A 23,395-nucleotide genomic window follows, 5' to 3' on the forward strand; every position below is an offset into this window, starting at 1 on the left:
TGAAATATGTATTCACTACAGCCATTTCCCTCCTTTTGTCACGCCCCGTCTGGATAGTTAAGTTATGTTTTGTTTCTCCCAGTATTCTTTGTCTTGTACTTCCTGTTTTATTTTGATACTCACCTCTTGTCTCGTTTCAGGTCCTTTACTTCCTGCCCTCATGTGTCTCCCTCCTGTGTGATTACCTGCCCTACCCTAATGAGTTGCACCTGTGTCTCATTGTCTCCCCTCCTCCAGAGTACATAGTCTTAGTGTTCCCTCCTTCTGTGGACTCAGATACAATACGCTCTGTGCTCCGGGCACAGGTTCACAAGATACTGAGTCGACATGAACAGATCAGTCTTCTTCCCCATGAAGTGAAGGAGCTGACAGACTGTCAGGAGTCCCTCTTGACAGCTTTCGGAACCCAGCTCAACCATCTCTTTGACCAAATGCGGAAGGTGCAGAACCCACCGGTCTCTGGCGAATCGACACCGGCGGCCCCTCCTGGTTCTGGGTCCGATGCTGCTTCTCCTGCGCCCGCCACTCCGTCCCTGCCTCTCCCCCTTTCCAGACCAGAGCGTTTCTCCGGAGACACAGGTGACTGCAGAGCTTTTCTAACCCAGTGTGATTTGCATTATGAGCGTCAGGCTGCGGACTTCCCCTCTGACCGCTCAAATATTGCATACATTATTTCTCACCTGAATAGGAGAGCGGAGGCCTGGGCGACGGCAGAGTGGAGTCAGAAATCACCTGTGTGCAATTCACTGCCGCTGTTCTCCAAGACCTTCACCCAAATCTTCCAGCAGACAGCCCCTGGACGGGAGGCAGCTCGAGCCCTGGTGAGACTGCGACAGAGTAAGAAGAGGGTCTCTGATAACGCCATAGAGTTCCGTACTCTTGCAGCAGAGAGTAATTGGAACCAGCCAGCCTTGTTTAATACATTTCTTGATGGACTTTCTGACACTCTCAAAGACCAATTAGCCCCTCTGGGCCTACCTACAGAGCTGGATTCCCTTATAGCCGTGGCTATAAAGACTGACAAGCGTCTGTATGAGAGAGAGAGAGAGGCAGAATCAGACCCTGCAGTTCCCCACTGCTCCGGCGGAGGAAACGGGTCAGCAGCTCTTCTTCTTCTTCCTGGCGACGCACTCCTCCTGCTGACTCTATCACAGCGCCTCCCCCAGACACGGAGGAATCTAGGCAGCTTGGCCGAACCCACCTGACCCCAGAGGAACGCCAGCGACGAGTTTCAGAGGGTCGCTGCATCTTCTGTGGCCAACTGGGCCACTTCATCGCCGTCTGCCCATTAAAAGACCGGGCTCGCCAGTGAAGGTGAGGGCACTGGTGAGCCGTACTTTGACTGTTTCTAATCCCTCTCGTTTGCAACCTCTAGTCTCTCTCATCTCCCCTGCGTTTTCTCTTAAGCATCCAGTCCTAGTTGATTCCGGCTCAGATGCTAACCTAATGGACTTTGATCTAGTCAGGAAGCTGGGTCTCAAAACCTTCCGCCTCACCCAGCCCCTGGATGCCAGTGCCCTGGACGGCAGGCTATTATGTAAGGTCACCCATCGCACTCAGTCACTGCACCTGTCTTTTCCCGACTCTCACAGCGAAATAATCAGCTTTCATGTCTTTCGAGCTCCTCAGCACCCACTTATCCTGGGATACCCCTGGCTCACACTCCACAGCCCCCATATAGACTGGAAAACAGGGCAGGTAATTTCATGGGGAAAGACCTGCGCAAAGAATTGTTTCTCACCCTCTCAACCTTTCCTGTCAGAGCTTCAACCTCCTAACAACTCCCAGCCTGGATCCAGAGTTTCCCGATCTTTCCCGGGTTCCCGTCTGCTACCAAGACCTCAAGGAGGTTTTTAGCAAGGCCCGTGCCATGTCTTGCCTCCGCACAGGGCCTATGACTGCGCCATTGACCTGCTCCCCGGAACTTTACCACCCAAGGGTCGCCTGTATTCCCTGTCAGCTCCTGCAACCCAGGCCATGAGAAAGTATGTTGAGGAATACCGGGCTGCAGGGATTATTCGGCCTTCCTCCTCTCCTGCTGGCGCTAGGTTCTTCTTCATTGACAAGAAGGATAAAACCCTGCGGCCTTGCATTGACTACAGAGGACTCAACGAGGTCACTGTTCACAACAGGTACTCCCTCCCTTTAATTTCCTCTGCTTTTGAACTACTAAATGGTGCTAAGGATTTCACTAAACTGGATTTAAGGAATGCTTATCACCTAGTTAGAATAAGGGAGGGGGAAGAATGGAAGACAGCATTTAACACTCCTATTGGTCATTACGAGTACTTGGTCATGTCGTTTGGACTTACCAATGCCCAGCTGTCTTTCAGGCCCTGGTGAACGACGTCCTCCGGGATATGGTCAATGAGTTTCTTTTTGTTTACCTGGATGACATCTTAATCTTCTACCCTGATGAGCATCTCACATTTGGCACGTCCGGTGGGTCCTCCAGCGCCTCCTCCACGACCAACTCTTTGTCAAAGCTGAGAAGTGTGCGTTTCATGTGCCCTCCGTGTCCTTCCTGGGGTTCATCGTGTCTGAGGGGGGGGGGGGTCAGGATGGACCCAGAAAAGGTTAGCTCTGTTGTGGATTGGCCCACTCCAACTAGCCATAAGGAGGTTCAACGATTCCTGGGGTTTGTTAACTTTTACAGAAAGTTCATCAGACATTGTAGTTCTGTTGCTGCCCCCCGTCATGCACTGACTTCTTCTAAGCCTAGCTGTCAGTGGAATCCCTGGGCTGAGCTCGCTTTCCAGAGACTGAAGACCAGCTTTACCTCAGCTCCTGTCCTCACGTTGCCTGACCCCAACCTGCAGTTTGTGGTGGAGGTGGATGCCTCCGATGGGGGGGGGGGCTGTTCTCTCTCAGAGGTCGGCCAAGGACGATAAGCTACAGCCCTGTGCCTTTCTTTCCCGCAAGCTGTCGGCCTCTGAGAGAAACTATGATATTGAAAACCATGAACTGCTTGCCATCAAGGTGGCATTGGAGGAGTGGAGGCACTTGTTGGAGGGGGCTTAACAGCCTTTTCTCGTCTAGACGGATCATAAAAACCTTGAGGACGGCAAAGAGGCTCAACTCTCGGCAGCCAAGGTGGGCTTTCTTTTTCAACCGGTTCCATTTCCCCCTGTGTTATCGCGCTGGCTCCAAGAACTTAAAGCCTGATGCTTTCTCCCGTTTGTTTCCTTCCAAGAACTCTTATAAAGATACTACTCCCATTCTTCCTAACTCATGTGTTGTGTGGTTTCACCTATACGTCCGATTTTTCAATTGGAATTCAGTAAAAGAAAATCGACGCACTTTGAGATGATCGTAGGGCGGAATAAAAGGCTTACAGCACCTGGTATTCCCAGGCAGTCTCCCATCCAGGTACTAACCAGGCCCGACCCTGCTTTAGCTTCCGAGATCGGACGTTATTTTTTTTTATTGTCTTTTATTATGAAAATATATTTTTGGGAAAAAAAATACATTTTTGATTGCATGTATTGTCCATCAATTCCACATTGTTACATTTGTTTTACACTTTGTTTCGCTTACACAAGATAGTATCCGTCTCTCTTTATACATAAAATAAAGCCATGCTTTCCAAATCATCAACTTAAATCAGCGCTTTGGAACCAGAACAGAAAATGAAACAAATCAGCCCTTTTGAACAAGCCTTAGACTGTGTTTTTAAAAGAAAGTGACATTAAAACACCACTTTGAGATTTTAAATGACACACATTCCACATTAAACAGAATGATCCCACCCTCCCCTTAACTTCAATAAAAACATAACAGAGAAAGTTCAAAGAAAACCGTAACTCGTCTTTAACTCTGTTTATATTTACCCTTCCAATAATCATCATTTTCCGTTCACATCATTTCAGACTTTTTCCTCCCCTCCCTCCCTCCCTCACCAGTTCCACACAATCTCCCCCCTCCTGTTGAGGGAGAGGAGATGGCTGTCTCTGATGAAGAGCCGGGTGAAGTCCGCATCGCCGTGCGTCAGTCTGTAATGTGTTTGTTTTTTGACCATGTTTTTGAAAATGTTCCAAACCGGGATGATTCTGCGTTCAAAGTGCGCAATGTTCCGACGTGATTTGACGGCCCACCGGGCGTGACTTAAGAGGAATTTGCACAGCGCTGCGTTCTTCACCCTGCTCTTCTCCCACACTCCAAACACAAAGAATACATCCCACGAATCCCCGCTGTCCCAAATTAATCCCAGTTTGTTGACTAAGCACTTTTTCAGGGTTTCAAAGAAGCTCGCCAGCTCCGAGCAGTGGCCGTACATGTGCAATAGTGTTTCAGGCAGCAGGCCACAGACGTCGCACTCCCTGCCGACCCCCTTGTCAAACTGGTGCAGAATAACGGTAGTGAACACTTTGTTGTGTCGGATTTTGTAGTCGTTGTCTTCTGCCTCAATGCTGTTCCCTCTCACCCTCCATTGTCCCCAGATTTGTCCCACATTCAAATTGGGCATAACTTTGCCCCAGGACGGCAGAGAGGTCGGACGTTGCGATGCCTGTGCCAGAAACTTTCCATAGATCTGTTTGCTTGTCAACCTGTGTATACTCCTCCACTCTCCTCCTTGCTCCACCAACATGGCTGGGAGCTCCCCCTCTCTGTTCTGTACCACTCTCCGCTCTATGGTTGTCCGCCATTCTTTTGGGATGCTTTCCTTTAAATCGTTATAATAGCTTGTTGTCTCCGTAATTTTGGCCTCATAGTTTATCTCCTTTATACTGTCATATATGGCTTGGGGGGGGAGAAAACCCGGCATCAGTTCATACATGACGTCCTTCAACTGGACCAAACCTGCTGTTAACATGTCATTATTACATAGAAGCTCACCTGTCGTTTGAATTTTCTTATTTAGAAAGATTGGCATTTCTCTGATGACGTTTACCGAGTCACGTGCATAGTCTATATGCTTTAGAAATTCCGCGTGAGCGGACAGGACTTCTCTATAGAAACCTGGAAGCCCCGCCATCATCGGTCTCTTTAGTTGCATCAGCAGCACAAAATCGCCTATGTGAAATACCTTGTTTATGAAGTAAGCCATCAGGCTTTTCCAGCCGTGGGCTGTGGAGTCACACAGATATTTTTTCACAGTTTTGATCCTGAACGCCCTTTTTTTGCTTTCTATATCTACTAATTGAAGTCCTCCCTCTCTGTACTTACTTATTAATGTATTTCGTGCTATTTTACTTACTTTTGCCCTCCACAAAAAATTGGTTATGATTTCATTTATTCTGTTTAATACCCATAAGGGTAGTTCTATAACTGCTAATGTATAGTTTAGTTTTGACAATATTAAGTTGTTTAGAACCACTACTTTACCTTTGAGTTTTAGGTCTCTCAGTTTCCAATAATTTAGACATTTTTCTATTTTATTAATAATTTCCGTCCATGACAGATCACGAGCTGCCACTACATCTTTACCGATGTAGGTGCCTAGAATTTTTATATGCTTGCTTTGTATTTTAAAAGGTGTGGTCTCCTGCTGAGGCTCAGCCATGTTAATGAACATGATTTCTGACTTACCTACATTTATGCGGGAGCCAGAGGCTCGACCGTACATGTTTATTACTGCCATTGCTCTCTCTATGCTTGCCATGTCCTTTACTGTTAGGGTGGTGTCATCAGCAAATTGCTGGACGACACAGGATCCTCCCCCTGGTAACTCAATACCTCTAATACCCTTGTCTTGTTTTAATAGAAATCCTAGTGGCTCTGCTATTATTGTGTACAGGATTGAGGATAGTGGACAGCCTTGTCTGACCGACCTTCCCAGAGGAAACGCATCAGTGGTTGCACCGTTGCATTTGACCTTACCTGTAGCTTTGCTATATAACAATTTTACCCAAGTTAGAAATCTGTCTCCAAAACCTACCTTCTCCAGTACATTAAACATAAATTGATGCTCTACTCGGTCAAAGGCTTTATTGAAGTCAATGGCCAGAAGGACACCTGCTTGATCTGTCTCTTTTAAATACTCCACCACATCTCTTATGGTGCGTACTGTGTCAGTGACTTCTCTCCCTGGCACACTATAAGCCTGGGTGGCTTCTATTATTGTGTGTAATATTTGTTTGACTCTGTTTGCGAATATTTTCATTAGTATTTTGTAGTCATTGTTCAACAGAGTAATGGGCCTATAATTTGTTAGTTCATCCTTGTCCCCTTTCTTAAAAATTAAAGTGATCAAGCCTAGAGTCATTGACTCCGGTACCTTCTGTTCTTTTTCCATTGTTTTGTACAATTTCAGTAGTGTTGGTTTGAGCGTGTTGCAGAAAGCTTTATAGAAGTTTGCCGTCAACCCATCACTACCTGGGCTTTTATTTGACATCATTTGATTTATTGCACACTCTATATCTTCCTCAGTTATTTCCTGTTCACACGCTGATTTATCCTCATCATTTAATTTAGCAGTCATCTCTTCCAATATGTCATTTGTAGCTTGTATGTCTGAACTCTCAGTTTTAAACAAGTCACTATAAAAAGTTTGTACTGTTTCCAGAATGTCTACGAAATTGGTCACTACTTTACCTTCTTTATTTTTGATTTCTTGCAAATAACACTGATTTTGTTTCCTTTTTTCCAAGTTGAGGAAAAAAGCTGTACTTTTCTCCCCTTCTACTGCATATTGAGCACGGCTCCTCACTATAGCACCTTCACATTTTATCCTTTCAATTTCATTTATTTCATTTTGAATATTCACAAGCCTTTCAACATTGACAACCGGTTGTGCATTTAATTTAGCAATTGTATTTCTTAATGATCTTTCTTTTTCTCTAGTTTTAAAGTTCAATCTTTTCGCAAACTGAATACTTTTTTGTTTAATTCTCACTTTTAATTTCTCCCACCCCTCTATGATATTTTCCCCAAACTCAGGCTGTGAACATTCAAATGAGATCAATTTAGAGATGCATTCAACATAATCCCTTCTGTTCAGCAGGCTAGCATTAAGGTGCCACACGCCTCCCCCCCTCCCCCTCCTTTTACCCCCCATTCCCACACGCAGGATGGCATGATCACTAATGAAATTTAAACAATAGCGCACAGTATCGAAAAGGTCGATCTGCGGTTTCTTGACTAAACAAAAATCAATCCGACTTTGCCGTACAGTGTCCATTTGTGGCTGTACTCTCGAGTACTCTCGTGTTATGGGATTTCTGGTTCTCCATAAATCACAGAAATTATTCTTGGCCATAAACAGATTCAGGGCCGCTCTAGAACAGTCGTGTTTATAGCTACCGTTATCGCTAATGTCAAGCCTGCTCATCTTGACATTGAAATCCCCAACTATGATGTCACAGTCTTTAGCTATGATATTCAATTCTCGAAAGAAAGAAGACCTGTCCCCCTCGTGGTTGGGCGCATAAATGTTCAGTAATTTGTAGACAGTGTCTTCAAAAACAAAGCCCACTTTAACCCACCTCCCCCCAATGTCTTTGTCTATTAGAGTGGCATCAGCCTCAATGTGGCTACTCACCATGATGCTTACTCCTCGTGCCCGCTGAGTCCCATGGCTTGAAAAGTAGGATCCAGGCCACCTTTTCTTGCACTGAGTTTCACAGTCAGTGTCCCAGTGGGTTTCTTGGAGACAGATTATTTCTGCATCACACATTTTTACGACTTTAGTGAACTTGTCCATGTCACGTAGTCCACGTACGTTGAATGATGCTATTTTGACCATGGTGAGTGGGAAAGACAGAGAAAAATAATCCCCAAACAAAAAACATGATGCACACCCTTTTCAGTCCATTATTATTTACCCCTCTTAGTCTTGCCCTTTCTGCTTGTTCCCTCTTCCCTCCCCTTACTAACTCCATCCCATTCCGAAGCCTTAGGGTTCGGCTGTCGTCTCTCACTCCCCTGCCCGTGTAGAGGCCCTCTCTGCCCCGGCTGCCCGCAAGGCAAGGACGCAAGGCTGGCCGAACTGCCCTCCCTCTGGTTGCTGCGGCTCCTGTCCCCTGATGTTGTTACAGCCTGACCCCTCAGCGACCCGTGCGCCAGAGTGGAGACGCTCGTCGGCATCCTCCCCACCCTCTCAGAGGCCGCAGTCAAACCGCCGCTTCCTCTTTTCTCCTCCTCCTCCTCTTCCTCCTCGACCTCGCTCTCCTCCTCCATCTCATGGCGTGCAGCTGACTGGGGCCCCTCTGCTTCGCCATCAGTCGCAATGCCATCAGGATGATTTCCTGTCTCCGTCTCTTCTGCCCCGTCCTCCACTCCCTCGCCGGTGTCTCTCTCTGTCTCCTCTTTGGGATCTGCTCCAGGCATGGCTGCGCATTCTCGTGCGTAGTGTCCGATCTCCCCGCACTTGAAGCACTTGAACTCCGGGCACTCCCGTAGGATGTGTCCGGGCTGGAGGCACAGCCTGCAAACTTTAGATTGATTATCGTGCAGCACTCTGAAGTATTCAATCCCTTCCAGCGTCTCAAATTTGGTGCTGTAAGGTAAAGAGGAGACATTTTCATTGAAACGGACTTTGAGGAATCTCGTCCCGTCAAAAACGTCCGTCCCGGCCCACTTCCTCCGCTTGATAGGAGACACCGGCTCCACGCCCCACTGCTTCAGTTTAGTAACAATTTGATTGTCTGTGACATACAGGGGAAGGTTCAAAAAGGAGACGATCCTGGTGTCCCTCGTAACTTCCGATGCCACCACTCTGGAGTTTCTAATCTTGAAGCCGTCCAGCAGTCTTGTTTTCCCTTTCGGGTTACTCATCGTGAGCTCCCATCGCTTGTCGCTTTTCGACCTGCAGCCCAATACTCTCCCACACGTGTTGTCAACCGCACGCAGAAGCTCCATCATGGAGATTTTGTCTTCTCCCTCCACGTCCACATTAACCACCAGGTCTCTGTCCATCTCTCTCCCTTCCCCCTCCCTCCCCGCCGCTTCCGCTGCGACCGCCGTCTCTTTCACCAACCCCATTGCTGTGGCCCCTCCACCTCGTCTCTCTTTTCGTTTCTCCGCTCGACTCTCCACCACCACAAATTCTCCTCTCTCCCCCTTCTCCATCACGCTTTCTGCCTCAGTCGGATTCGCGTCCTGCTGGGGCTTCTTTGTTTCCGCCGCTATACCTCCATTTTGTTTGTCCGTCTGCCCGTCGTCGTAAGTCTTGTCCGGTCCGAGTGTCCTTGCCGTCTGTGCCATTTTCGTGCTTCTAAAGCCACAAAAGTTTCCCCCGTGCAGCAGAAAGCTGCTGGGGGGGAGTTAGAAACGTGATTTTCAGAGACTGCTCTCGTTTCCCCGTCGATTTAATGTCTTTTTCGTCCGCTCCGCCGCCACCACGCCAACCCGGAAGTTATCAGGCTGGTATGGCCGTAAGCCGTCGAGCTGGAGCCTTGCAGCTCTTTCATAGATGAGTTGGCCGCCGACCTTCTTCTTTCTGTTGGCAGCTTGTTTCCACACTTTGATCTTATGACAAACTCCATCACATCCTATCGCTTTTGCTGTCCAAGGAGTCACGTTTGTAATGTAAAAATATGACTTAAAGAGTCACGTATCAGGGACGAACCCAAAAGCAGACGGGACAACCAGGTAAGGGAGAATCAAGTCTTTATTGAAGTAACCGATCTCACGGGTAGAGCAGGAGTCGGCTCAGTGGCAGGTAGGCAAGCAGGCAAGCAGGCAGGCAGAAGTCCATGAAAGGCGACGTTCCAGCCAAGACTGGGCCACAGTGGAGGCTTTTTAAGGGTGATGATCGCGCTGATGTCAAGGGCGAGAGGCTGTGACCGCGAACGCTTTGATGTCGAGGGCGAGAGGCTGTGACATAAAGCTAACTAAGATACAGAAATTGAGAAGACTTTTTACTGGATTGTGACACAAATGTTTGTCTGGTTTCACCTATACTTCAGATTTTTCAATTGGAATTCAGTAAAAGAAAATCAAAGTACTTTGAGATGATCGTAGGGCGGAATAAAAGGCTTACAGCACCTGGTATTCCCAGGCGGTTTCCCATCCAGGTACTAACCAGGCCGGACCTTACTTTAGCTTCCGAGATCGGGCGTTATCAGGCTGGTATGGCCGTAAGCCGTCGAGCATGAGTCTTGCAGCTTTTTCATAGATGAGTTGGCCGCCGACCTTCTTCTTTCTGTTGTCAGCTTGTTTCCCCACTTTCATCTTATGACAAACTCCATCACATCCTATCGCTTTTGCTGTCCAAGGAGTCACGTTTGTAATTTAAAAATATGACTTAAAGTGTCACGTATCAGGAACGAACCCAAAAGCAGACGGGACAACCAGGTAAGGGGGAATCAAGTCTTTATTGAAGTAACCGATCTCACGGGTAGAGCAGGAGTCGGCTCAGTGGTAGGTAGGCAAGCAGGCAGGCAGGCAGGCAGAAGTCCATGAAAGGCGACGTTCCAGCCAAGACTGGACCACAGTGGAGGCTTTTTAAGGGTGATGATCGCGTTGATGTCAAAGGAGAGCGGCTGACTGCTTTGATGGCCAGATGGTGTCAGGGGCGTACGCTTTGATGTCAAGGGCGAGAGGCTGTGACAGTGAACGCTTTGATGTCAAGGCAAGTCCAGGGAGAGAGGCTGTGACATGGGGGGTCGTCAGGGGCAAACGCTTTGATGTCAAGGGCGAGAGGCTGTGACAGCGAACGCTTTGATGTCAAGGCAAGTCCAGGGAGAGAGGCTGTGACAGGGGGGGTCAGCAGGTGTCAGGGGCAAACGCTTTGATGTCAAGGGCGAGGGGCTGTGACCGCGAACGCGTTGATGTCGAGGGCGAGAGGCTGTGACATAAAGCTAACTAAGATACAGAAATTGAGAAGACTTTTTACTGGTTTCTGACACAAATGTTTGTCTGGTTTCACCTATACGTCAGATTTTTCAATTGGAATTCAGTAAAAGAAAATCAAAGTACTTTGAGATGATCGTAGGGCGGAATAAATGGCTTACAGCACATGGTATTCCCAGGGGGTCTCCCATCTAGGTACTAACCAGGCCCGACCTTGCTTTAGCTTCCGAGATCGGGCGTTATCAGGCTGGTATGGCCGTAAGCCGTCGAGCTTGAGTCTTGCAGCTTTTTCATAGATGAGTTGGCCGCCGACCTTCTTCTTTCTGTTGTCAGCTTGTTTCACCACTTTCATCCTATGACAAACTCCATCACATCCTATCGCTTTTGCTGTCCAAGGAGTCACGTTTGTAATGTAAAAATATGACTTAAAGTGTCACGTATCAGGAACGAACCCAAAAGCAGCCGGCACAACCAGGTAAGGGAAGAATCAACTTTTTATTGAAGTAACCGATCTCACGGGTAGAGCAGGAGTCGGCTCAGTGGCAGGTAGGCAAGCAGGCAGGCAGGCAGGCAGAAGTCCACGAAAAGCGACGTTCCAGCCAAGACTGGACCAAAGTGGAGGCTTTTTAAGGGTGATGATCGCGTTGATGTCAAGGGCGAGAGGCTGTGACAGCGAACGCTTAGATGTCAAGGCAAGTCCAGGGAGAGAGGCTGTGACAGGGGGGGTCAGCAGGCGTAAGGGACAAACGCTTTGATGTCTAGGGCGAGAGGCTGTGACCGCGAACGCTTTGATGTCGAGGGCGAGAGGCTGTGACATAAAGCTAACTAAGATACAGAAATTGGGAAGACTTTTTACTGGTTTCTGACACAAATGTTTGTCTGGTTTCACCTATACATCAGATTTTTCACATGGAATTCAGTAAAAGAAAATCAAAGTACTTTGAGATGATCGTAGGGCGGAATAAAAGGCTTACAGCACCAGGTATTCCCAGGCGGTCTCCTATCCAGGTACTAACCAGACCCGACCTTGCTTTAGCTTCCGAGATCGGACGAGATCGGGCGTTATCCGGCTGGTATGGCCGTAAGCCGTCGAGCTGGAGTCTTGCAGCTTTTTCATAGATGAGTTGGCCGCCGACCTTCTTCTTTCTGTTGGCAGCTTGTTTCCACACTTTGATCTTATGACAAACTCCATCATATCCTATCGCTTTTGCTGTCCAAGGAGTCACGTTTGTAATTTAAAAATATGACTTAAAGTGTCACGTATCAGGGACGAACCCAAAAGCAGACGGGACAACCAGGTAAGGGAGAATCAAGTCTTTATTGAAGTAACCGATCTCACGGGTAGAGCAGGAGTCGGCTCAGTGGCAGGTAGGCAAGCAGGCAGGCAGGCAGGCAGGCAGAAGTCCATGAAAGGCGACGTTCCAGCCAAGACTGGGCCACAGTGGAGGCTTTTTAAGGGTGATGATCGCGCTGATGTCAAGGGCGAGAGGCTGTGACCGCGAACGCTTTGATGTCGAGGGCGAGAGGCTGTGACATAAAGCTAACTAAGATACAGAAATTGAGAAGACTTTTTACTGGATTCTGACACAAATGTTTGTCTGGTTTCACCTATACTTCAGATTTTTCAATTGGAATTCAGTAAAAGAAAATCAAAGTACTTTGAGATGATCGTAGGGCGGAATAAAAGGCTTACAGCACCTGGTATTCCCAGGCGGTCTCCCATCCAGGTACTAACCAGGCCCGACCTTGCTTTGGCTTCCGAGATCGGGCGTTATCAGGCTGGTATGGCCGTAAGCTGTCGAGCTTGGGTCTTGCAGCTTTTTCATAGATGAGTTGGCCGCCGACCTTCTTCTTTCTGTTGTCAGCTTGTTTCACCACTTTCATCTTATGACAAACTCCATCACATCCTATCGCTTTTGCTGTCCAAGAAGTCACGTTTGTAATGTAAAAATATGACTTAAAGTGTCACGTATCAGGAACGAACCCAAAAGCAGACGGCACAACCAGGTAAGGGAAGAACCAACTTTTTATTGAAGTAACCGATCTCACGGGTAGAGCAGGAGTCGGCTCAGTGGCAGGTAGGCAAGCAGGCAGGCAGGCAGGCAGAAGTCCATGAAAGGCGACGTTCCAGCCAAGACTGGACCATAGTGGAGGCTTTTTAAGGGTGATGATCGCGTTGATGTCAAGGGCGAGAGGCTGTGACAGCGAACGCTTAGTTGTCAAGGCAAGTCAAGGGAGAGAGGCTCTGACAGGGGGGGGGTCAGCAGGTGTCAGGGGCAAACGCTTTGATGTCAAGGGCGAGAGGCTGTGACCGCGAACGCTTTGATGTCGAGGGCGAGAGGCTGTGACATAAAGCTAACTAAGATACAGCCATTGAGAAGACTTTTTACTGGTTTCTGACCTAAAGGTTTGTCTGGTTTCACCTATACGTCAGATTTTTCAATTGGAATTCAGTAAAAGAAAATCAAAGTACTTTGAGATGATCGTAGGGCGGAATAAAAGGCTTACAGCACCTGGTATTCCCAGACGGTCTCCCATCCAGGTACTAACCAGACGCGACCTTGCTTTAGCTTCCGAGATCGGACGAGATCGGGCGTTATCAGGCTGGTATGGCCGTAAGCCGTCGAGCTGGAGCCTTGCAGTTTTTTAATAGATGAGTTGGCCGCCGACCTTCTTCTTTCTGTTGTCAGCTTGTTTCACCACTTTCATCTTATGACAAACTCCATCACATCCTATCGCTTTTGCTGTCCAAGAAGTCACGTCTGTAATGTAAAAATATGACTTAAAGTGTCACGTATCAGGAACGAACCCAAAAGCAGACGGCACAACCAGGTAAGGGAAGAATCAACTATTCATTGAAGTAACCGATCTAACGGGTAGAGCAGGAGTCAGCTCAGTGGCAGGTAGGCAAGCAGGCAGGCAGGCAGGCAGAAGTCCATGAAAGGCGACGTTCCAGCCAAGACTGGACCATAGTGGAGGCTTTTTAAGGGTGATGATCGCGTTGATGTCAAGGACGAGAGGCTGTGACAGCAAACGCTTAGATGTCAAGGCAAGTCCAGGGAGAGAGTCTGTGACAGGGGGGGTCAGCAGGTGTCAGGGGCAAACGCTTTGATGTCAAGGGCGAGAGGCTGTGACCGCGAACGCTTTGATGTCGAGGGCGAGAGGCTGTGACATAAAGCTAACTAAGATACAGAAATTGAGAAGACTTTTTACTGGTTTCTGACACAAATGTTTGTCTGGTTTCACCTATACGTCAGATTTTTCAATTGGAATTCAGTAAAAGAAAATCAAAGTACTTTGAGATGATCGTAAGGCGGAATAAAAGGCTTACAGCACCTGGTATTCCCATGCGGTCTCCCATCCAGGTACTAACCGTTCCGACCTTGCTTTAGCTTCCGAGATCGGACGTTATCAGGCTGGTATGGCCGTAAGCCGTCGAACTGGAGCCTTGCAGTTTTTTAATAGATGAGTTGGCCGCCGACCTTCTTCTTTCTGTTGTCAGCTTGTTTCACCACTTTCATCTTATGACAAACTCCATCACATCCTATCGCTTTTGCTGTCCAAGAAGTCACGTCTGTAATGTAAAAATATGACTTAAAGTGTCACGTATCACGAACGAACCCAAAAGCAGACGGCACAACCAGGTAAGGGAAGAATCAACTATTCATTGAAGTAACCGATCTCACGGGTAGAGCAGGAGTCGGCTCAGTGGCAGGTAGGCAAGCAGGCAGGCAGGCAGAAGTCCATGAAAGGCGACGTTCCAGCCAAGACTGGACCATAGTGGAGGCTTTTTAAGGGTGATGATCGCGTTGATGTCAAGGACGAGAGGCTGTGACAGCGAACGCTTAGATGTCAAGGCAAGTCCAGGGAGAGAGGCTGTGACAGGGGGGGTCAGCAGGTGTCAGGGGCAAACGCTTTGATGTCAAGGGCGAGAGGCTGTGACCGCGAACGCTTTGATGTCGAGGGCGAGAGGCTGTGACATAAAGCTTACTAAGATACAGCCATTGAGAAGACTTTTTACTGGTTTCTGACACAAATGTTTGTCTGGTTTCACCTATACGTCAGATTTTTCAATTGGAATTCAGTAAAAGAAAATCAAAGTACTTTGAGATGATCGTAGGGCGGAATAAAAGGCTTACATTTCCTGGTATTCCCAGGCGGTCTCCCATCCAGGTACTAACCAGGCCCGACCTTGCTTTAGCTTCCGAGATCGGACGAGATCGGGCGTTATCAGGCTGGTATGGCCGTAAGCCGTCGAGCTTGAGTCTTGCAGCTTTTTCATAGATGAGTTGGCCGCCGACCTTCTTCTTTCTGTTGTCAGCTTGTTTCACCACTTTCATCTTATGACAAACTCCATCACATCCTATCGCTTTTGCTGTCCAAGAAGTCACGTTTGTAATGTAAAAATATGACTTGAAGTGTCACGTATCAGGAACGAACCCAAAAGCAGACGGCACAACCAGGTAAGGGAAGAATCAACTATTCATTGAAGTAACCGATCTCACGGGTAGAGCAGGAGTCGGCTCAGTGGCAGGTAGGCAAGCAGGCAGGCAGGCAGGCAGGCAGAAGTCCATGAAAGGCGACGTTCCAGCCAAGACTGGACCACAGTGGAGGCTTTTTAAGGGTGATGATCGCGTTGATGTCAAGGGCGAGAGGCTTTGACAGCGAACGCTTTGATGTCAAGGCAAGTCCAGGGAGAGAGGCTGTGACAGGAGGGGTCAGAAGGTGTCAGGGGCAAACGCTTTGATGTCAAGGGCGAGAGGCTGTGACCGCGAACGCTTTGATGTCGAGGGCGAGAGGCTGTGACATAAAGCTAACTAAGATACAGAAATTGAGAAGGCTTTTTACTGGTTTCTGACACAAATGTTTGTCTGGTTTCACCTATACGTCAGATTTTTCAATTGGAATTCAGTAAAAGAAAATCAAAGTACTTTGAGATGATCGTAGGGCGGAATAAAAGGCTTACAGCACCTGGTATTCCCAGGCGGTCTCCCATCCAGGTACTAACCGGGCCCGACCTTATTTTAGCTTCCGAGATCGGACCAGATCGGGCGTTATCAGGCTGGTATGGCCGTAAGCCGTCAAGCTTGAGTCTTGCAGCTTTTTCATAGATGAGTTTGCCGCCGACCTTCTTCTTTCTGTTGTCAGCTTGTTTCACCACTTTCATCTTATGACAAACTCCATCACATCCTATCGCTTTTGCTGTCCAAGAAGTCACGTTTGTAATGTAAAAATATGACTTAAAGTGTCACGTATCAGGAGCGAACCCAAAAGCAGACGGCACAACCAGGTAAGGGAAGAATCAACTTTTTATTGAAGTAACCGATCTCACGGGTAGAGCAGGAGTCGGCTCAGTGGCAGGTAGGCAAGCAGGCAGGCAAGCAGGCAGGAGTCCATGAAAGGCGACGTTCCAGCCAAGACTGGACCATAGTGGAGGCTTTTTAAGGGTGATGATCGCGTTGATGTCAAGGGCGAGAGGCTGTGACAGCGAACGCTTAGTTGTCAAGGCAAGTCCAGGGAGAGAGGCTCTGACAGGGGGGGTCAGCAGGTGTCAGGGGCAAACGCTTTGATGTCAAGGGCGAGAGGCTGTGACCGCGAACGCTTTGATGTCGAGGGCGAGAGGCTGTGACATAAAGCTAACTAAGATACAGAAATTGAGAAGACTTTTTACTGGTTTCTGACCCAAATGTTTGTCTGGTTTCACCTATACGTCAGATTTTTCAATTGGAATTCAGTAAAAGAAAATCAAAGTACTTTGAGATGATCGTAGGGCGGAATAAAAGGCTTACAGCACCTGGTATTCCCAGGCGGTCTCCCATCCAGGTACTAACCAGGCCGGACCTTACTTTAGCTTCCGAGATCGGACGAGATCGGGCGTTATCAGGCTGGTATGGCCGTAAGCCGTCAAGCTTGAGTCTTGCAGCTTTTTCATAGATGAGTTGGCCGCCGACCTTCTTCTTTCTGTTGGCAGCTTGTTTCCCCACTTTCATCTTATGACAAACTCCATCACATCCTATCGCTTTTGCTGTCCAAGGAGTCACGTTTGTAATTTAAAAATATGACTTAAAGTGTCACGTATCAGGAACGAACCCAAAAGCAGACGGGACAACCAGGTAAGGTAGAATCAAGTCTTTATTGAAGTAACCGATCTCACGGGTAGAGCAGGAGTCGGCTCAGTGACAGGTAGGCAAGCAGGCAGGCAAGCAGGCAGAAGTCCATGAAAGGCGACGTTCCAGCCAAGACTGGACCACAGTGGAAGCTTTTTAAGGGTGATGATCGCGTTGATGTCAAGGGCGAGAGGCTGTGACAGCGAGCGCTTTGATGTCAAGGCAAGTCCAGGGAGAGAGGCTGTGACAGGGGGGGTCAGCAGGTGTCAGGGGCAAACGCTTTGATGTCAAGGGCGAGAGGCTGTGACCGCGAACGCTTTGATGTCGAGGGCGAGAGGCTGTGACATAAAGCTAACTACGATACAGCCATTGAGAAGACTTTTTACTGGTTTCTGACCCAAATGTTTGTCTGGTTTCACCTATACGTCAGATTTTTCAATTGGAATTCAGTAAAAGAAAATCAAAGTACTTTGAGATGATCGTAGGGCGGAATAAAAGGCTTACAGCACCTGGTATTCCCAGGCGGTCTCCCATCCAGGTGCTAGACGGGCCCGACCTTGCTTTAGCTTCCGAGATCGGACGAGATCGGGCGTTATCAGGCTGGTATGGCCGTAAGCCGTAGAGCTTGAGTCTTGCAGCTTTTTCATAGATGAGTTGGCCGCCGACCTTCTACTTTCTGTTGTCAGCTTGTTTCACCACTTTCATCTTATGACAAACTCCATCACATCCTATCGCTTTTGCTGTCCAAAGAGTCACGTGTAAGAATATGACTTAAAGCTAACTAAGATACAGCCGTTGAGAAGACTTTTTACTGGTTTTTGACCCAAATGTTTGTCTGGCTTTACCCATACGTCAGATTTTTCAATTGGAATTCAGTAAAAGAAAATCGACGCACTTTGAGATGACCGTAGGGCGGAATAAAAGGCTTACAGCACCTGGTATTCCCAGGCGGTATCCTATCCAGGTACTAACTAGGCCCGCCCCTGCTTTGCTTCCGAGATCGGGTGTTATCAGGCTGGTATGGCCGTAAGCCGTCGAGCTGGAGCCATTGCAGCTTTTTCATAGATGAGTTGGACGCCGACCTTCTTCTTTCTGTTGGCAGCTTGTTTCCCCACTTTCATCTTATGACAAACTCCATCACATCCTATCGCTTTTGCTGTCCAAGGAGTCACGTTTGTAATGTAAAAGTATGACTTAAAGTGTCACGTATCAGGAACGAACCCAAAAGCAGACGGCACAACCAGGTAAGGGAAGAATCAAGTCTTTATTGAAGTAACCGATCTCACGGGTAGAGCAGGAGTCGGCTCAGTGGCAGGTAGGCAAGCAGGCAGGCAGGCAGGCAGAAGTCCATGAAAGGCGACGTTCCAGCCAAGACTGGACCATAGTGGAGGCTTTTTAAGGGTGATGATCGCGTTGATGTCAAGGGCGAGAGGCTGTGACAGCGAACGCTTAGTTGTCAAGGCAAGTCAAGGGAGAGAGGCTCTGACAGGGGGGGGTCAGCAGGTGTCAGGGGCAAACGCTTTGATGTCAAGGGCGAGAGGCTGTGACCGCGAACGCTTTGATGTCGAGGGCGAGAGGCTGTGACATAAAGCTAACTAAGATACAGCCATTGAGAAGACTTTTTACTGGTTTCTGACACAAATGTTTGTCTGGTTTCACCTATACGTCAGATTTTTCAATTGGAATTCAGTAAAAGAAAATCAAAGTACTTTGAGATGATCGTAGGGCGGAATAAAAGGCTTACAGCACCTGGTATTCCCAGACGGTCTCCCATCCAGGTACTAACCAGACGCGACCTTGCTTTAGCTTCCGAGATCGGACGAGATCGGGCGTTATCAGGCTGGTATGGCCGTAAGCCGTCGAGCTGGAGCCTTGCAGTTTTTTAATAGATGAGTTGGCCGCCGACCTTCTTCTTTCTGTTGTCAGCTTGTTTCACCACTTTCATCTTATGACAAACTCCATCACATCCTATCGCTTTTGCTGTCCAAGAAGTCACGTCTGTAATGTAAAAATATGACTTAAAGTGTCACGTATCAGGAGCGAACCCAAAAGCAGACGGCACAACCAGGTAAGGGAAGAATCAACTATTCATTGAAGTAACCGATCTCACGGGTAGAGCAGGAGTCGGCTCAGTGGCAGGTAGGCAAGCAGGCAGGCAGGCAGGCAGGCAGAAGTCCATGAAAGGCGACGTTCCAGCCAAGACTGGACCATAGTGGAGGCTTTTTAAGGGTGATGATCGCGTTGATGTCAAGGGCGAGAGGCTGTGACAGCGAACGCTTTGATGTCAAGGCAAGTCCAGGGAGAGAGGCTGTGACAGGGGGGGTCAGCAGGTGTCAGGGGCAAACGCTTTGATGTCAAGGGCGAGAGGCTGTGACCGCGAACGCTTTGATGTCGAGGGCGAGAGGCTGTGACATAAAGCTAACTAAGATACAGCCATTGAGAAGACTTTTTACTGGTTTCTGACCCAAATGTTTGTCTGGTTTCACCTATACGTCAGATTTTTCAATTGGAATTCAGTAAAAGAAAATCAAAGTACTTTGAGATGATCGTAGGGCGGAATAAAAGGCTTACAGCACCTGGTATTCCCAGGTGGTCTCCCATCCAGGTACTAACCGGGCCCGACCTTGGTTTAGCTTCCGAGATCGGACGAGATCGGGCGTTATCAGGCTGGTATGGCCGTAAGCCGTCGAGCTTGAGTCTTGCAGCTTTTTCATAGATGAGTTGGCAGCCGACCTTCTTCTTTCTGTTGCTAGCTTGTTTCACCACTTTCATCTTATGACGAACTCCATCACATCCTATCGCTTTTGCTGTCCAAGAAGTCACGTTTGTAATGGAAAAATATGACTTAAAGTGTCACGTATCAGGAACGAACCCAAAAGCAGACGGCACAACCAGGTAAGGGAAGAACCAACTTTTTATTGAAGTAACCGATCTCATGGGTAGAGCAGGAGTCGGCTCAGTGGCAGGTAGACAAGCAGGCAGGCAGGCAGAAGTCCATGAAAGGCGACGTTCCAGCCAAGACTGGACCATAGTGGAGGCTTTTTAAGGGTGATGATCGCGTTGATGTCAAGGGCGAGAGGCTGTGACAGCGAACGCTTAGTTGTCAAGGCAAGTCAAGGGAGAGAGGCTCTGACAGGGGGGGGGTCAGCAGGTGTCAGGGGCAAACGCTTTGATGTCAAGGGCGAGAGGCTGTGACCGCGAACGCTTTGATGTCGAGGGCGAGAGGCTGTGACATAAAGCTAACTAAGATACAGCCATTGAGAAGACTTTTTACTGGTTTCTGACCTAAATGTTTGTCTGGTTTCACCTATACGTCAGATTTTTCAATTGGAATTCAGTAAAAGAAAATCAAAGTACTTTGAGATGATCGTAGGGCGGAATAAAAGGCTTACAGCACCTGGTATTCCCAGACGGTCTCCCATCCAGGTACTAACCAGACGCGACCTTGCTTTAGCTTCCGAGATCGGACGAGATCGGGCGTTATCAGGCTGGTATGGCCGTAAGCCGTCGAGCTGGAGCCTTGCAGTTTTTTCATAATGAGTTGGCCGCCGACCTTCTTCTTTCTGTTGTCAGGTTGTTTCACCACTTTCATCTTATGACAAACTCCATCACATCCTATCGCTTTTGCTGTCCAAGAAGTCACGTCTGTAATGTAAAAATATGACTTAAAGTGTCACGTATCAGGAACGAACCCAAAAGCAGACGGCACAACCAGGTAAGGGAAGAATCAACTTTTTATTGAAGTAACCGATCTCACGGGTAGAGCAGGAGTCGGCTCAGTGGCAGGTAGGCAAGCAGGCAGGCAGGCAGGCAGGCAGGCAGAAGTCCATGAAAGGCGACGTTCCAGCCAAGACTGGACCACAGTGGAGGCTTTTTAAGGGTGATGATCGCGTTGATGTCAAGGGCGAGAGGCTTTGACAGCGAACGCTAAGATGTCAAGGCAAGTCCAGGGAGAGAGGCTGTGACAGGAGGGGTCAGAAGGTGTCAAGGGCAAACGCTTTGATGTCAAGGGCGAGAGGCTGTGACCGCGAACGCTTTGATGTCGAGGGCGAGAGGCTGTGACATAAAGCTAACTAAGATACAGAAATTGAGAAGACTTTTTACTGGTTTCTGACACAAATGTTTGTCTGGTTTCACCTATACGTCAGATTTTTCAATTGGAATTCAGTAAAAGAAAATCAAAGTACTTTGAGATGATCGTAGGGCGGAATAAAAGGCTTACAGCACCTGGTATTCCCAGGCGGTCTCCCATCCAGGTACTAACCAGGCCCGACCTTACTTTAGCTTCCGAGATCGGACGAGATCGGGCGTTATCAGGCTGGTATGGCCGTAAGCCGTCAAGCTTGAGTCTTGCAGCTTTTTCATAGATGAGTTTGCCGCCGACCTTCTTCTTTCTGTTGCTAGCTTGTTTCACCACTTTCATCTTATGACAAACTCCATCACATCCTATCGCTTTTGCTGTCCAAGAAGTCACGTTTGTAATGTAAAAATATGACTTAAAGTGTCACGTATCAGGAACGAACCCAAAAGCAGACGGCACAACCAGGTAAGGGAAGAATCAACTTTTTATTGAAGTAACCGATCTCACGGGTAGAGCAGGAGTCGGCTCAGAGGCAGGTAGGCAAGCAGGCAGGCAGGCAGGCAGGCAGAAGTTCATGAAAGGCGACGTTCCAGCCAAGACTGGACCACAGTGGAGGCTTTTTAAGGGTGATGATCGCGTTGATGTCAAGGGCGAGAGGCTGTGACAGCGAACGCTTAGATGTCAAGGCAAGTCCAGGGAGAGAGGCTGTGACAGGGGGGGTCAGCAGGTGTCAGGGGCAAACGCTTTGATGTCAAGGGCGAGAGGCTGTGACCGCGAACGCTTTGATGTCGAGGGCGAGAGGCTGTGACATAAAGCTAACTAAGATACAGAAATTGAGAAGACTTTTTACTGGTTTCTGACCCAAATGTTTGTCTGGTTTCACCTATACGTCAGATTTTTCAATTGGAATTCAGTAAAAGAAAATCAAAGTACTTTGAGATGATCGTAGGGCGGAATAAAAGGCTTACAGCACCTGGTATTCCCAGGCGGTCTCCCATCCAGGTACTAACCAGGCCGGACCTTACTTTAGCTTCCGAGATCGGACGAGATCGGGCGTTATCAGGCTGGTATGGCCGTAAGCCGTCAAGCTTGAGTCTTGCAGCTTTTTCATAGATGAGTTGGCCGCCGACCTTCTTGTTTCTGTTGGCAGCTTGTTTCCCCACTTTCATCTTATGACAAACTCCATCACATCCTATCGCTTTTGCTGTCCAAGGAGTCATGTTTGTAATTTAAAAATATGACTTAAAGTGTCACGTATCAGGAACGAACCCAAAAGCAGACGGCACAACCAGGTAAGGGAGAATCAAGTCGTTATTGAAGTAACCGATCTCACGGGTAGAGCAGGAGTCGGCTCAGTGGCAGGTAGGCAAGCAGGCAGGCAAGCAGGCAGAAGTCCATGAAAGGCGACGTTCCAGCCAAGACTGGACCATAGTGGACGCTTTTTAAGGGTGATGATCGCGTTGATGTCAAGGGCGAGAGGCTGTGACAGCGAACGCTTAGATGTCAAGGCAAGTCCAGGGAGAGAGGCTGTGACAGGGGGGGTCAGCAGGTGTCAGGGGCAAACGCTTTGATGTCAAGGGCGAGAGGCTGTGACCGCGAACGCTTTGATGTCGAGGGCGAGAGGCTGTGACATAAAGCTAACTAAGATAAAGCCACTGAGAAGACTTTTTACTGGTTTCTGACCCAAATGTTTGTCTGGTTTCACCTATACGTCAGATTTTTCAATTGGAATTCAGTAAAAGAAAATCAAAGTACTTTGAGATGATCGTAGGGCGGAATAAAAGGCTTACAGCACCTGGTATTGCCAGGCGGTCTCCCATCCAGGTACTAACCAGGCCCGACCTTGCTTTAGCTTCCGAGATCGGACGAGATCGGGCGTTATCAGGCTGGTATGGCCGTAAGCCGTCGAGCTTGAGTCTTGCAGCTTTTTCATAGATGAGTTGGCCGCCGACCTTCTTCTTTCTGTTGGCAGCTTGTTTCCCCACTTTCATCTTATGACAAACTCCATCACATCCTATCGCTTTTGCTGTCCAAGGAGTCACGTTTGTAATTTAAAAATATGACTTAAAGTGTCACGTATCAGGAACGAACCCAAAAGCAGACGGGACAACCAGGTAAGGGAGAATCAAGTCGTTATTGAAGTAACCGATCTCACGGGTAGAGCAGGAGTCGGCTCAGTGGCAGGTAGGCAAGCAGGCAGGCAGGCAGGCAGGCCGAAGTCCATGAAAGGCGACGTTCCAGCCAAGACTGGACCACAGTGGAGGCTTTTTAAGGGTGATGATCGCGTTGATGTCAAGGGCGAGAGGCTGTGACAGCGAACGCTTTGATGTCGAGGGCGAGAGGCTGTGACATAAAGCTAACTAAGATACAGCCATTTAGAAGACTTTTTACTGGTTTCTGACCCAAATGTTTGTCTGGTTTCACCTATACGTCAGATTTTTCAATTGGAATTCAGTAAAAGAAAATCAAAGTA

The 23,395-nt window shown here is 48.2% G+C and overlaps 2 non-coding genes and 14 pseudogenes across 2 annotated transcripts; all 16 read right to left on the reverse strand.

Moving 5' to 3' along the window:
* Window positions 1-9,915: 9,915 nt before the first annotated feature.
* Window positions 9,916-10,025, reverse strand: LOC130129403 (5S ribosomal RNA; annotated as a pseudogene).
* Window positions 10,026-10,888: 863 nt separating this feature from the next.
* Window positions 10,889-10,998, reverse strand: LOC130129368 (5S ribosomal RNA; annotated as a pseudogene).
* A 703-nt stretch (window positions 10,999-11,701) lies between these two features.
* On the reverse strand, window positions 11,702-11,821 carry LOC130129301 (5S ribosomal RNA; annotated as a pseudogene).
* A 599-nt stretch (window positions 11,822-12,420) lies between these two features.
* On the reverse strand, window positions 12,421-12,530 carry LOC130129323 (5S ribosomal RNA; annotated as a pseudogene).
* A 705-nt stretch (window positions 12,531-13,235) lies between these two features.
* On the reverse strand, window positions 13,236-13,355 carry LOC130129286 (5S ribosomal RNA; annotated as a pseudogene).
* A 1,511-nt stretch (window positions 13,356-14,866) lies between these two features.
* On the reverse strand, window positions 14,867-14,986 carry LOC130129281 (5S ribosomal RNA; annotated as a pseudogene).
* A 707-nt stretch (window positions 14,987-15,693) lies between these two features.
* On the reverse strand, window positions 15,694-15,813 carry LOC130129277 (5S ribosomal RNA; annotated as a pseudogene).
* A 703-nt stretch (window positions 15,814-16,516) lies between these two features.
* Window positions 16,517-16,636, reverse strand: LOC130129258 (5S ribosomal RNA; annotated as a pseudogene).
* A 702-nt stretch (window positions 16,637-17,338) lies between these two features.
* Window positions 17,339-17,458, reverse strand: LOC130129280 (5S ribosomal RNA; annotated as a pseudogene).
* A 306-nt stretch (window positions 17,459-17,764) lies between these two features.
* LOC130129339 (5S ribosomal RNA) lies at window positions 17,765-17,873 on the reverse strand (annotated as a pseudogene).
* Window positions 17,874-18,578: 705 nt separating this feature from the next.
* Window positions 18,579-18,698, reverse strand: LOC130129287 (5S ribosomal RNA; annotated as a pseudogene).
* A 707-nt stretch (window positions 18,699-19,405) lies between these two features.
* On the reverse strand, window positions 19,406-19,525 carry LOC130129412 (5S ribosomal RNA). The gene has a single exon (XR_008812019.1). It is a non-coding gene; the product is annotated as a 5S ribosomal RNA (ribosomal RNA).
* A 701-nt stretch (window positions 19,526-20,226) lies between these two features.
* Window positions 20,227-20,346, reverse strand: LOC130129288 (5S ribosomal RNA; annotated as a pseudogene).
* Window positions 20,347-21,056: 710 nt separating this feature from the next.
* On the reverse strand, window positions 21,057-21,176 carry LOC130129415 (5S ribosomal RNA). Its single transcript, XR_008812022.1, has one exon. It is a non-coding gene; the product is annotated as a 5S ribosomal RNA (ribosomal RNA).
* Window positions 21,177-21,883: 707 nt separating this feature from the next.
* On the reverse strand, window positions 21,884-22,003 carry LOC130129259 (5S ribosomal RNA; annotated as a pseudogene).
* Window positions 22,004-22,705: 702 nt separating this feature from the next.
* Window positions 22,706-22,825, reverse strand: LOC130129232 (5S ribosomal RNA; annotated as a pseudogene).
* Window positions 22,826-23,395: the final 570 nt, after the last annotated feature.

This window comes from Lampris incognitus, chromosome 18 (assembly GCF_029633865.1).
Source record: "Lampris incognitus isolate fLamInc1 chromosome 18, fLamInc1.hap2, whole genome shotgun sequence".
Classification (NCBI taxonomy): Eukaryota; Metazoa; Chordata; class Actinopteri; order Lampriformes; family Lampridae; genus Lampris; species Lampris incognitus.